The sequence below is a fragment of the Crinia signifera genome, chromosome 9 (assembly GCF_055691185.1).
Source record: "Crinia signifera chromosome 9, ASM5569118v1, whole genome shotgun sequence".
Lineage (NCBI taxonomy): Eukaryota > Metazoa > Chordata > Amphibia > Anura > Myobatrachidae > Crinia > Crinia signifera.
This window is the reverse complement of record NC_139225.1, coordinates 131,606,172-131,621,662: the sequence shown is the minus strand read 5'-3', so window position 1 is coordinate 131,621,662 and position 15,491 is coordinate 131,606,172. Positions and strand designations below refer to the sequence as shown.

Sequence of the window (15,491 nt, the reverse complement as noted above, 5' to 3'; positions counted from 1 at the left end):
ACTGCATGTCCCGGCTATTTGAAATAATACCCCTTATATACCAGAAAATGCAGCGAATATGGTCCCAGGATCTTGCAGGGACATTCTCGGACTGGCCCCTTTTATACAAGCCTAGTCCCTGCATTTTCTGGTGTGAGGGGGAGAGAAAACCACCCCCGCCCCCCTTTAAACAACCAGCTAAATCTTCGGAACCAACTGACCCATTTACATGTAGCCTTCAGATGATTTTGGTCCAGTGAAACTGGCCCGTTTGGTCCCAGAGAAATCTGCCCTCAAACAACATGAACAGCCATGAAATTACATTTCAGAAATGAAAAAAAAAAAAAGTTTTACCTGCAATATCTCTAGAACCAATGAACCCATGTGGACCAGGTATCAGATTGAAGGCCCAGCGATTTGGGTTCGACTGAGATCAACCTCAAGTTTCTGTGATGCTGTAGGGCAGACCTGGCCAAAAGGTAGATCCTGATCTACCAGTAGATCTTGGGGCATCCGCTGGTAGATCACAGCCAAATTAACAAAATACACGTGAACTTGAACATCTGACGTTTCAGAATGCCAGCTCCCGGTAGTGCCCCTGATGTCATGACGGCACCGGAGTGCTGTGAAGAGCCCTCTGCAGCTGCTATATATCAGTATGGCCCCACACCCACATTTGCTGGGCTTACCGCTCTGTACCAGCACAGAGGCTCCTAACAGCACCAAGTACATCCTGACCGACTCCTGAATGTAGTGTGTCGGGTGTAATTGTCTGATATGGGTGGTACAGTGGCTGCAGGCTGATGCTGCTGTAGTACAGCTGCCGCCTGCTCCGTTAATATGATACAATACCAGAGTGGTTCCGTGCTTGTGTCCTGGTTATCAGTCGCTGGCTGACTAATAGATCCTATAACAGAAGAAAATGGCTGTACGCTGTCGGACCACGGTGTAACAAATTATGAGCAATCACAAATATTCTGTTCAGTCAGCAGTCAGATGCGGGTACTTGGACCACATATAGAAAGATCACAAAGAGAGAAAAAAACAGACTGCGCTAAAATAGAAATCAAATGTAATCCAAAAATAAACATAAAGGTATCAAAGCAATTCAAATACAATATAAAATATAACAATATAATTTCATTTGAAGGTCACTATGGCCAGTATTAGTAATACTATTAGTAATCCAATCACATATAGCATCTACCATTCTTATATATGTGATTATATAACTAATAGTAGAGAAACGTGTATGCTGCATGGGTGTACAGTATATTGTGTGTAGGTATTTTAGCAATTGTCCGTGTTGATCGCCCCTGCGAATGTGGGGCAGAGATTTGGCTGTCCTGCAAGGCGTAAGACTTAAGGCCCCTATACATTAGGCCGACTTGTCCTAGGGACAAGTCTGACCCAATTTACCTGCAAGCCGCCCGGCAGCTCCCCGGGAGGCTCACATACAATTTGGCACTTGATGTGCCATTTTTTACATGGGATAAATCGCATGCGATTTATCCCATGTAAAAAAAAAACCGGGGAGCTGCAGGGCGGTGAGGAGTAGTGGGGGCGGGCAGCGGCAGTAGTGGGGGCGGGCAGCGGCGGCGGTGGTGGGGGCAGGCAGCGGCGGCAGTGGTGGGGGCGGGCAGCGGTGGTGGGGGCGGGCGGTGCCACTACGCGTCCCGTCCCGTCCCCGCTGCTGCTATGTGTAAGTACACTGCCCGGCCAGGTCAGTCAGCAGCACTCGCCGGCGCTCAGGGACCCGCTGCCCGCCCCACTGCTCCCCCGGTGTCTGCATGCATATGCCTGTCAGGTGGCAGGCATATGCATACAGGGAGGTTGGACGTGATCGTATGTACAGACCGTCCGACCTCCCTGATCCGGTCCGATGCGCACGGGACCGCGGATCGGATCAGATATCACACACCTACGATTTTGGGCCGATTTCACCCGATTATCGGCACAAAGTGCCGAAATCGGATGAAATCGGACCAAAATCGCATAGTGTATGGGGGCCTTTACTTTTACCGAGCTAATGATTTTAAGCTCAATCAGTCCGAGCGCTCTCACAGTGGAGCGAAGCCACCGCCCAGCACATGTAGTCACCACCCCAGTATACGCCCCGATTACCGCCCAGTTGTGCCCTCGCCAATCCATACGCCCACATTACGACTACTCTGCACGAGTTTGTTCGCTAGCGTATTTCTACTCGTAAGGTCGCGAGTGTGCACGGTTGCCCAAACCTACACATGCGCCTTGCGAATGGTACGCATGCGCAGTGGGCTAAGATACACTATGCAAATGAATTGGTGTCCGAGCGAGGCAAGCAGAATGTGGCCCTATGTGTGTAAGAGCGGTCAGCAAAACAAAATCTATTGTGGGAAGCATAGGGCCTGTGAGCCTGGTTCAGAGGTGGATGCTATGTATGTATGTATGTATGTATATATATACATATATGTGGGAGCAGTTTGGTGGTGAATAAGCGCTAATAGGTACTTGTAACAACCAGCTGAAAGTCCAAAGATAAATTCTTTGAAGTGATACGGAAACACCAAGTCCCAGAAATCCGGACTGCAGCTACCTCCAGAAATCCCAGAACTCAGGGGGATGAAGTGGAAATCTGTTTAAAATAGAATAGAGGAGCGCTCCATAGTGTAAAACAATTTATTTTGGGTACATAAAAAGCACAAGGCAGTAGTACCAGATGAGACTCGTACCAGACAAATAGCAGCAGTGGGCTGGTTACCACATGATTCAATAATAGAAATACCCAGGCATGAGCACCAACCGCCGTCCGGAGCACTGAAGTACGTCCACGATCACCCGCTGGAACCAGCGTGCCGGGGAGACAAGCAGGGACAGACGCCGGAGGGATCAGCCGGGAGCAGCAGCGTCACCAGGTCACGCCCTAACGCGTTTCGTATAACACTTCGTCAGAGGGCGTGACTGGTGACGCTAGGCCGACTGAATTTATCAGAGGACCAATCACACAAATTAGTGAACAAGTAATGACAGGTGGGAACACATAATTAAAGCCCATCAGTGTACTAAGCCACTATAAGGTCCGCAATAAAAACATTGTAGATATATACAACAGTATGAACAATGAAAAAACATACAAAGATAACAATAAATAAAATAGATATATAAAGTATCAAATCATTATACAAACGGCATACAGAATTTGTATGTATTTAGCGGCAATATTCTGTATGCCGTTTGTATAATGATTTGATACTTTATATATCTATTTTATTTATTGTTATCTTTGTATGTTTTTTCATTGTTCATACTGTTGTATATATCTACAATGTTTTTATTGCGGACCTTATAGTGGCTTAGTACACTGATGGGCTTTAATTATGTGTTCCCACCTGTCATTACTTGTTCACTAATTTGTGTGATTGGTCCTCTGATAAATTCAGTCGGCCTAGCATCACCAGTCACGCCCTCTGACGAAGTGTTATACGAAACGCGTTAGGGCGTGACCTGGTGACGCTGCTGCTCCCGGCTGATCCCTCCGGCGTCTGTCCCTGCTTGTCTCCCCGGCACGCTGGTTCCAGCGGGTGATCGTGGACGTACTTCAGTGCTCCGGACGGCGGTTGGTGCTCATGCCTGGGTATTTCTATTATTGAATCATGTGGTAACCAGCCCACTGCTGCTATTTGTCTGGTACGAGTCTCATCTGGTACTACTGCCTTGTGCTTTTTATGTACCCAAAATAAATTGTTTTACACTATGGAGCGCTCCTCTATTCTATTTTAAACAGATATACATATATGTATGCATGTATGTATGCATGTGTGTATGTATATGTATGTGTGTGTATATGTATGTATGTGTGTGTGTATGTATGTATGTATGTATATGTATGTGTGTGTATATGTATGTATGCAGGGCCGGCCACTGGAGGGCGGCAGTTCGCCCCTCGCCCCCCGTGCAAAGGGGGTCCATGCCGGCTTCTGACAGGAGCCTGCAGTGGTGTCCTTGCTGCGCGGGTACCTGCGGCGCTGAGTATAAAGCTGGCGGCGGTGGGGGTCCCTTCAGTGAATAAGAAATAACTAGCGATATGCGGCGGCGCGGGAAGCACTTCTGTTTTGAAAACACTGGCTGCACGGCGCACGCTGATTGGCTGAGATTCACGCTGATTGTGCAGTTCTTGATTCTTATGTATTTATATCTACAGAAATATACAGTTACCATCTCTACTGGCAGCAATGCCGTGTGCAACTGTGCCCGCCATCGTACAGTTAGATTTACGGGTCTGCAGTAAGGGTTTCCGGTACTTTCATGCATGCGGAATAGCAAAACTAAATATCAGTATATGGGCCACCTCCAAATCAGGCCCATTGACAATGGTAGATCTCTGCTAAATATGTGAACTAAAAGTAGATCCCGCATACCTCCCAACATGACCCATTCCAGGAGGGACAAAATGCTCTGCTCCTGGACTTGCTGCCAGTGGTAGTTGTAGATGTGGGACTGCACCAATGTCACAAATTCAATAAGGGGAGCCACACCTGCCAGTGAGTCCAGACTGTGGTGTTTAAGGTGGCAGTTGGTGGGGCTCCCCTATCTGAATTGTGGACTGTGCTGCAGCCCTGCAACTGCCACTGACATGAATGTCCAGAAAGAGAGCATCTTGTCTCTCCTGGAATGGGTTATGATGGGAGGTCACCCCTGCTAGAATACAATGTAATTACAGTGAAAATTGTGTTCATATAAAACCTCACATTACCAAAGATTTATAGGGAAATCCTGCCATCAAATAATACATTAGATTCTGATGTGAATGTAATATTTAAAGTGAGAAGTTAAATCACATTTCCCTCAGGTCAGCCATGCAAAAGATAAAGGAGCTGTGATGTCATAATGGGCCTCAAACCACAAACTGGCCAATCAGGTGGGGTCTGTGAGGTCATAGTCATGTCATAATCAGGGCTATACTGAGGCTGTCTCACTCATTCACCTCACAGAACTCCGGGCAGTGCGCATCTCACCAGCAGGAGGACATACTCACATAAGGTTAGTGACTGGACAGAGATAAGGGCAGGTTAGTGCGATGCGGCGGTAGACTCGGAGCGTGACTACTGTAATATATGACTGATCACCTGACCGACAGGACAGTATTGGATAATAACAAATCTCCCACCTAGGGGGGCAGTACTAAGCAGCCACTAGGGCTGTGCCTGGGACACCTAAGGGCGGTGTCTGGATGGCGCTGGATAAACCCTGTATGGAGCGGTTAGGACGTGTCGCAAGGCACAAATGTGTCCTACTATGCTGCATCAAGTCCCCGTACGGATCCCTACTTATTAATGTGCAGAGGTGGGAGAGATGTATATGGTGCTGTACCCATTACTTTGTTATTATCTGATACTGTTGTTATAGATTTATCATAGTTTGGGCTCCATGTAAGAGTGATACTAAATTCTGGCAGCATATTGTGTTAGTGTCAGGGTGATACACAGGATATGCCGCTGGTATTTACCATCACACAAAGTATCTTTCCAGCGAGGACCAGCGGTGCCCCCTCCTCCGCTGTATCCTCTGCTGTGTTGCCAGCAGCCTGTTGGCAATGGGTTACTGACTAATGCACATACATGACGGCTGTCTGTGTATGTGTATAGAGATCAGACCCGGTGGGGACATAGGAAACAGAGTTAGAGCTGTCCTATATATATCATTGCAGCCCTAACCCCTTATAGCACCAGAGACGAGTCCTAAAGGGGTTCTGACTGATTCTTACATGGAGTCCTAATACTAATGGGTAGCTAGCTACCTTGTCTCTTTCCCCCTACCTTGTCTCTCTCGCCCCCTACCTTGTCTGTCTCGCCCCTTTTACCTTGTCTGTCTCTCCCCCCTACCTTGTCTCTCCCCCCATTACTTTGGACATGCGCGTGCCCCCCGGTGCCATCGGGTGCGTTCTTCATCATCTGGGAAAAAAGTTAAAATACAGATTTGGGGTGACAGAAGGGATGACGGGTTATATAAGGTTAGTGGGTGGGTGGTTTGGGCAAACTCTGCAAAGTCTCTTAATGCCTAGAGGGACGGGCAGTCCGTCAGCCATGGGTCCCCAGAGGTTTCCCCCACAGGGGGTTTTTCCTCTCCTGAGTGCTGATGGATGACTCTCTATGAGTCATGTGGCTTCCACCATCTTGTTCCTCTTATAGGACAAGTGTGTAAGAGTTCTGGAACAATCCTGTTCCAGTATTCCCTATTTTATAATGCAGAGCAAAAATAATATATACATTTTACTTAAAATAAAAGTTTGAATTTATTTATTAAATATACAGTATTTTGTGTGAATTTGTCTTTATTTATATTAATAAATGCTCCAAAAGGTCAGGAGGTCGCAGTGAGGGCTGGTGGGTAAATGAGATTAGAGGTGGTAATGGAAAGTAAATGGAGTAGGCTTACACCCTAATCACTGAGGTGACCATACAAATGGGAGGGGCGTATGGAGTAGGCTTACACCCTAATCACTGAGGTGACCATACAAATGGGAGGGGCGTATGGAGTAGGCTTACACCCTGATCACTGAGGTGACCATACAAATGGGAGGGGCGTATGGAGTAGGCTTACACCCTGATCACTGAGGTGACCATACAAATGGGAGGGGCGTATGGAGTAGGCTTACACCCTGATCACTGATGTGACCATACAAATGGGAGGGGCTTGTGGAGTAGGCTTACACCCTGATCACTGAGGTGACCATACAAATGGGAGGGGCGTATGGAGTAAGTTTTCACCCCGATCACTGAGCTGACCATACAAATGGGCGGGGCTTATGGAGTAGGTTTATACCCCGAACACTGAGGTAACCATACAAATGGGCGGGGCTTATGGAGTAAGTTTACACCCTGATCACTGAGCTGACCATACAAATGGGCGGGGCTTATGGAGTAATGAATCAATGCCTCCGACTAATATGTGCTCAAGGTTTGGTAGGGAAACATTATATTTGTATGTGTTGTATGTGAATAATGCAAGTCGGTTATATGATATATGGGTTATTAACTCCTGATAAATAATAATAATAATAATATATACAAATAAAAACAAGATTTAACAAAGGAAGAAGAAGAAGAAGAAGAAGAAGAAGAAGAATTATATTTCTACAGTATTTTTCTCCAGTTCGGCACAGGACACGTTACAGATAACATGAACATATTACAGAAGTTTAGGTTTTCAGAGAATTCAGAAACAATGAATAAAATACAAAGGTGTGACAGACATTTTGTGTTATCGATGCCAAGGATTATTCCTCTTACGCACATTGGGATTAGGAGAGATCATTGCATAATTAACAGAACCAGTCACGGCTCTTTCTACACAGGAGAGTCCCAGGCGAGGCAGCCATCTTGGACGCACTACGTAGGTTAAAATGTGCAATTAGCAATACATGACAATAGAACATACAAGGGTAAAATAAAAAGCAACCTATACCCCTTTCCCATCGCACCTACTGTGATTACCAGGTTCATGCCGGTCTCTTGCCGGTTCGACCCGGTAATTGGTGCGATGTGAAAGGGGTTACTGGGTCCTGCAAAGCAACACTGCAATATGAACCATTAAAAAAGAAGGGTTCTTACTGGTTCGTTGCCGTGTTGCTTTGCGGTGTGAACAGGTTAATAAGGTCGAGTGATTTGTTTCCCGTTCACACCAATGGAGGAGGCAGTGCTTGGAGCAGCACCAGCACTAAGCGTTGCCTCCTCCACCTCTCCCGATGATGCTCTGCCACGCCCCTGGGTGAGGTCAGCGAACCGGCAATATTGGCAGTTCGCTGAGGGTATGTGAACAGAGTAAAATGCAGGGATTCAGTATTGAATCCCGGCGGTCGGGATCCCGGCGTTCAGACCGCCGAAATCCTGACAAGGGGGGGACGGGGATCACCCCCCTTTACAGGCTCGCTACGCTCGGCACACTAATTTATTCTCCCTCCAGGGGTGTCGTGGACACCCACGGAGGGAGAATGTGTCGGGATTTCGGCGGTCGGGATTCCGGCGTCGGGATTCTGAACGCCGGGATCCCGACTGCCGGGATCTTAACTGCATCCCAAATGCAGGGTTGTCTAGGGACTGAACCATTTCAAAGTCCCAGTGCGACCCTGTATTTTGTGATGTGAAAGGGGTAGGACAGGATTCACACTGCAGAGGTTCCAATTACAGACAATAATTACATAACTGACCGAAAGTAAAAAAAATAAATAAGAAAAACGATATTAATTCCGTGTTACATTTGGAAGATATTAAACTCTGAATTGCATATAATATAGGCATGATCCCACGTGGATTGCTGACAGCTCAGGAGTGATAACTGTGGGCTGTGGTAATGGTTCCAGTGATACAGACTGTTCAGTAGGTTGTGTATGTTAGTGAAAGGATTTATGCACCATTTTGTATGCTGTTCTCCATCTTGTCTCAAATGCCTTATAGTGAGTGGAAAATTACATGTTTCTATTCTGCTTTGTGACAGTCTGCTGCTGCTCAAGGCTGCGTTGCTCAAGGTTATTTCCTGTAAGATGTATTTCACATGTTTTCTACAAAAACTGTCTGTTCTCCCATGTCCTTGTATAATAATAACATATATCCCCTAGACAGTAACTGGAACTCCTCCTTGCTACACCCCTGTATCATCCAATCATCTCTTGTCGAGCCCATGCATGCTATACTGTATAAATATGCTGTATGTGTAAACAATAAATCAGTGTTGTACCTTGCATACATGATGGTCTTCTTTTCTGATCAGCATATACAGGGTTAACACTCACGGAGCTCTAAGGGGGGCCACCAAATTGAGGAAGAAGGGATAAAGGAAGATTGGTTAAAGTCCAACTCCCTATCCAGAGGTAGGTTAGAGTCCACCTCAGGAGGTAGGTTAAAGTAACCACTCCTAACAGCTGGGGGCCCGGCCCGGGATTTCGATCTTCGTTCCCGTTGAACTGTTGACACCCATACGTGGTCTGTTGCCTGTTCTCGGATCACGGACATATCGAATCCTGAATCCGTATAGACCTTTACTTCAAAAGTAGTAAAGTTTCAGCTGGTTGTTTTATAGTGTGCACACGCAGATCAGTGATCTGGTAATATATAAAGAGTGACCTAAGGGGTCCGCTCATTAGTCACCTCAATTTGATCGCCCTTTTTTCTATATGGCCATTTCTTACTATCCCTTTTTTACAGTATAAGTTGTATTACGTGTAATATCCTTGTGTGGTTGGTAAGTGAACACACATGCGATATATGTATTTAACTTGTACATCTTGTGCGGTTGGTAAGTTGACGCACACTAACTCTTTCTCTCTCTTGTCTCATTGATTACTGTATGCCAATAGACTTGCGGACTATATGCTCCCCTCTCTTTGGGGTAACGCAACGTGAGGCTTCATATGCAGTTTTCAGGATAAAACCACTTGAATCTATCCACTGTCACGTAGACAGTCTGTGGTTATAACTAACCAATCATAAACATTAATTTTTATGAGATGTATAAAGTGAATACATAATTCACACAGTATTCAGATAAAGACCAACCCTTTCAGTCTGCTGCTGTAGGTACACTCCTGCCTTACTGAAACGGCGCCCCTGGTCTGGATACTAAGAATTTTTCACGCTCTCATACTTCATCTACATCTATGTCACACCCCAGACATCCATACATAGGTACTTGTTTAAATTGTAAATGTAGTATCGTCCTCTGGTACCATAACCCCGACAGAGACGATTATTGGCCCAAATTGACATCAAATTGACATCATCTAATGGCACCGTTTTAGAATCCGTTATTATATTGGGTTGTCATTTGGATACAGGACTTATTGAAAAATACATTGATCAGACATACCCATTTTTCTTAACAGATATACCAATTAACCTTTTCACATATCCTATTATCTGTCCTGAAACTTTAGACCAGATCCACAAGTTACCTGAAGGTAGTCAACTACTCTATTTCCTTGACTTTAGTCAAAACCCTGAACATCAGGAACAAATTAAAAGGTGGAGAAAGTTCTCACACAAACATAAAAGGACATAAACTAAACATGGGTTCAAAAATTAGTAAAAATAAAATAATTTCCTATCCACCACCCTTACCCAATGAAACTTGTAAGGAATATGCAGCCCAGCCAACCCAGACCTAGAGACAACCCCAGATTTCAGATTGACCGGCAGGGACAGACCTTAAAGGGCCATGACATAGGAAAGGAAATCGATGTTTCATCACCCCACTTGCTCATGACTGACAGTTCTGACCCAAACACAGAATTAGACACTGTAAATCCTCAGACATGGTCAACAGGACCTCAGAGCAATAAACCAATTAATTGTTCCCATTTGCACCCACTGTACCTGATATAAACTCACTCATCTCAGCCATCCCTGTAGATGCCGCCTACTTCTCAGTAACCGATTTGAAAAAATGTATTTTTTAGCATATCTGTGGACACCCAGACACAACTGTTATTTGCATTTTCTTTTGAGGCCAGCATTTAACATGATGCAGACTGCCACAGGAGTATATTGACTCCCCTGTTGTGTACAGCATCGTGCTCCAAGCCATATTAACCCCCTGGCACCCCCCCTATGGTTCAGTCCTGCTACAGTATGCAGATGATCTGCTTATCTGTAGTTCAACAAAGGAGGCATGCCGAGAGGATGGTATATCACTGTTAAACTGGCTCTGTGAATGTGGGCACAAAGTGTCAAAAAGCAAAAATGCAATGGTGCAAAAAGAATGTTGATTATTTAGGTTTTGTCTTGAAAAAGGGAGAGAGGAAAGTCAGCCCACAACGCATACAGTCTGTACTGGGTCTGGTCCGCCCAAACACTATTATTGCAGACAGTGGATTTCTGACTGTTCCTACTATGATAACATTTTGAGACAAGCCACACTCAATGACAAACCTAAACAGATACAATGGTCACAAGAAATGTTAAATGCATATATGAAAGCCTTAAATGTATGTTGATAAAAAGTCCGGCATTGACCCTCCGAAACTATGTACAACCATTTCATTTATATGCAAGGGACAAAATGTAAAACCATGGCGGGTGTGTTGACACAAGAACATGGAGGTAAGCTGCGCCCAGTGGCATTCTTTTCCAAAGTGATGCCGGTGTCGGTCCAAGGTATGCCTGCCTGTCTTCAGGCACTGGCGGCCTGTGCAATGATAGCTGAGATGGCAACCACACTCACCCTAGGCTCACCCACTGTTCTCCATACCACACATAATGTTGTAGCATTACTTAAAGGGCTACACACACAACATGTCAGCCCAGCGTCTTAGTGGAGATGAGGACCTGTTGCTAGGAAGCCCCTCACTCACCATTAAGTATGCAAACGCATCCTCAGGACCTGTGCCCATACTTAATGCCCTTTTAGGCTTAAAAGGACCTGATGACGAAGCACCTCCCCCACATGACTGTTCTCTGACAATCGACTCAGAAACTTCACCCAGAAGTGACATGTCGGCTGTACCCATACCCGACGCCGACATAATTTTTGTCGACGGCTCCTGCAGTCGACCAAATGACAAAACATACCAGACAGGCTACGCAGTAGTTAAACTTCCTCAAACTGTCCTTGAAGCAAAAGCAGTTCCTCTGCAATCAGCACAGGCTGCTGAGCTAATCGCTCTCACCAGAGCTTGTCACTTGTACACAGGAAAACCTGTCAACATTTACACAGACTCCAAATTTGCTTATGGCGTTGTTCACGACCACGGCATGATTTGGCAGCGCCGAGGTTTCACAGGCGCTGATGGAAAAGGCATCTCACATGCCCAACTTATTGCTGACTTATTGCACGCAATCACATTGCCCTCACACATTGCCATTCTCCATTGCAAAGCACATACTGGTGGAAAAGATGATATCTCACGGGGCAATGCCCTCGCTGACACTGCTGCAAAACAAGCTGCTGCCACATCCACATACAACCTCACACTTACCATAATGTCACCACCGTCACTAGAAGACACATACTTATTTACAGAATTACAGGCAACTGCCTCTAACTCTGATTTATCAGATTGGACATACCCAATTCTGCAGAAGAATCCACGGACTGGATTAATCTGCAAAGAGGGGAAACCCTGTATCCCCCAAACAAGTGCCTCACTGTTCATAGCACACTATCACGGAGTAGGTCACCACAGCAAAGTCACGACAACACTGCTCCTCACCAATGATTTTTACATCACAAATGCAAAAGAACTTGTCACCCAATATGTTAGTAGATGTATTGTGTGTCTTAGAAACAACCCTAACAATCCCAATAAAGCAAAACACCAACATCTTGAATACCCCACCACTCCGTTTACTCACCTGCAGATTGATTTTACCCATATACCATATACGCCCCTTCCCCACCCCCTGGGCAAGGAAACCACTAGTCACACAAGCAGGAGATTTAGAAGTAATCAGAGAAGAATATGTAAGGACTTTAATACACAGACTAGACGAAATTGAACATGAAGTTGTACTTAAAAATCCTTGTCATCCACAGAAACCTACACATCCATTCCAAGTCGGAGACAAAGTTGTGGTTAAAGTCCTTCCACGCAACAAGAATCCAGGTGATTTCTCCTACGGTCCTGAGACAGAGGTGGTCGCTGTGACAAGAACTGCTGTGCTCACCGATGACAACCCAACGTGGATCCACGCATCCAGAGTGAAGAAAATCCCTACTCCAACTACTTTCGACACAGAGGTCGACACCGATCCTGAGATTGACACAGACCGGACCAGTGAGGTACTAACGGGAGTTAATAACTCTGACCTCCTACGAGGAGAAGAATTGCCGGTAGGGGATCCAGACATCGAGGAAAACGGAATTCCTACTGAGGCCGAGAGGACCCTTGAAGGAAATGATTCCCCCTATCTTAGCTCTGCTGACTTTACTCGCTCTTGTTCTTTATAATTTCTGTACCGCAGAAGTGGATATTACCAGTCAGGATGATGTGCTTACCCTTTGGTACAATTCATCTACCACTCGCGTGGCCACTTACCGAATAAACTATGATACGGTCATACCTAGTAACATGTGGTCCATGCCATCCAAATCAGCTCTCAGCCAGACTAAAAATGTATATATTTGTGTCACAGATGATTATTATTGGGGAAATAACTGCAATTATTGGGGAGCAGTGGGGTGGAATTCAGGTATCGACTGGGCATACAAACCCACCTTGGCTATTGATCGAAAGGACAAGTATGGTAAGCCATTACTTTCTAGGATGACTATCACTAAGGATAACGGTAGATATGACTATTATTGCACTATAAATATTGAAAATCCCAGCCCCAGTGATGCTGGAATGTATGTTCTAGGGGTATGGTGGGGAGGTGGATATGCCAGTGATAGACAACAATTCTATCTCAAAGATATGTTTAACAATCAGGAATACCTTTCCCTCCGTAAGCCACCATCCCCCGCCAGGCCCCAGCCATTATCCCCATTCAAACCACACATAAGTACCTTTAAAGATATGGTTGCTATCAGTAATCCCACATATGAGGACACCATGTCCATAGAGACAGGTTTAGCTGATGTGAATTTTTGGTTAGAATGGATGAAATACAATGCACGACAGACTAACCGAACTGACTGTTATGTATGTGCTAAGTCCAGACCCCACCTTGGTACCGTCCCCCTTAACATACCAGAATCAGAGGATGAATGTTTTTTTACCTTATACACTGGCAATAAAACTAAAGATAATGAATGTGAGTTATGGAAGAAGAACTACCCCATCTTAGGAAAAAACACCAATCCAGGTAACACAATCACCATATATCCAGGCAACTATACTTGTTACTGTTCTAATGTCACTAAGGGGGTAGATCTGAAAACATTCCCGGATGGTTACTGTGCCATCCGCAGGTATGTAACCTTACCCATCATGAAGAAATCCCTTGGTGACATTTATTTCATTTGTGGGGACATGAAAATTAGAGCAAAGCTTGACAGTGTATGGAGGGGCGAATGTGCTCTCTCAAAAATCATTATGCCTATCCATATTTTGCCAACAGCCATTGAAACACCTTCACCCCTACCTGACCAACACCCTAGACAAAAGAGAAGTACCCCACTGGAAAGCTTTGACCCACACGTATACATTGATACTATTGGTGTACCCCGGGGTGTCCCAGACGAGTTCAAGGCCCGAGATGAAGTAGCTGCTGGCTTTGAATCTCTGCTGCCCCAGGTTACAATCAATAAGAATGTTGCATGGATAAACTATATGTATTATAATCAACAGAGATTTGTTAATGATACAAAGGATGCCTTGAAAGGTATTGCAGAACAACTGGAGGCCACATCACAGATGACATTCCAGAATCGCATGGCCCTGGATATGATCTTGGCCGAGAAAGGTGGTACATGTGTATACATAAACACAGTTGCAGGATGTTGCACCTTCATTCCTGACAATACAGGTCCCAATGGCAAAGTCACACTAGCCATTAAAAAAATTAGAAGACTTATCCCGAGAGCTCAAGGAAAACTCAGGTGTCACTGACCCCTGGGCTGCTTGGTTCGGCTGGATGAGCAACTGGAAACATGCCTTAACTCAACTAGGTATCATTACACTTACTGTACTTCTGTTCATCATAATCGTTGCTTACTGTATTTTTCCACTAGGCAGGAGAATAGTTTCCAAATATATAGGTACCACAACACCTGTTGCTATTATGTATATTGATCTTTCCTCCGAAACCCCTACACCCGATGACTATGCTACATATGTAAGGGAACAGCGTATTAAAAGGAAAAGCACACGTGAGAATCAAATAATTTAAATAAATTATGATTCTAAGAGGGGATTGAAAGGATTTATGCACCATTTTGTATGCTGTTCTCCATCTTGTCTCAAATGCCTTATAGTGAGTGGAAAATTACATGTTTCTATTCTGCTTTGTGACAGTCTGCTGCTGCTCAAGGCTGCGTTGCTCAAGGTTATTTCCTGTAAGATGTATTTCACATGTTTTCTACAAAAACTGTCTGTTCTCCCATGTCCTTGTATAATAATAACATATATCCCCTAGACAGTAACTGGAACTCCTCCTTGCTACACCCCTGTATCATCCAATCATCTCTTGTCGAGCCCATGCATGCTATACTGTATAAATATGCTGTATGTGTAAACAATAAATCAGTGTTGTACCTTGCATACATGATGGTCTTCTTTTCTGATCAGCATATACAGGGTTAACACTCACGGAGCTCTAAGGGGGGCCACCAAATTGAGGAAGAAGGGATAAAGGAAGATTGGTTAAAGTCCAACTCCCTATCCAGAGGTAGGTTAGAGTCCACCTCAGGAGGTAGGTTAAAGTAACCACTCCTAACAGCTGGGGGCTCGTCCGGGATTTCGATCTTCGTTCCCGTTGAACTGTTGACACCCATACGTGGTCTGTTGCCTGTTCTCGGATCACGGACATATCGAATCCTGAATCCGTATAGACCTTTACTTCAAAAGTAGTAAAGTTTCAGCTGGTTGTTTTATAGTGTGC

At 45.0% G+C, this 15,491-nt stretch overlaps 1 long non-coding RNA gene across 1 annotated transcript; it reads left to right on the top strand.

Annotated features, from left to right (window-relative positions):
• The first annotated feature begins 4,343 nt into the window (after positions 1-4,343).
• Positions 4,344-6,266, top strand: LOC146036053 (uncharacterized). Its single transcript, XR_014460759.1, has 2 exons — positions 4,344-4,876; positions 4,950-6,266. It is a non-coding gene; the product is annotated as an uncharacterized LOC146036053 (long non-coding RNA).
• The last annotated feature ends 9,225 nt before the right edge of the window (positions 6,267-15,491 follow it).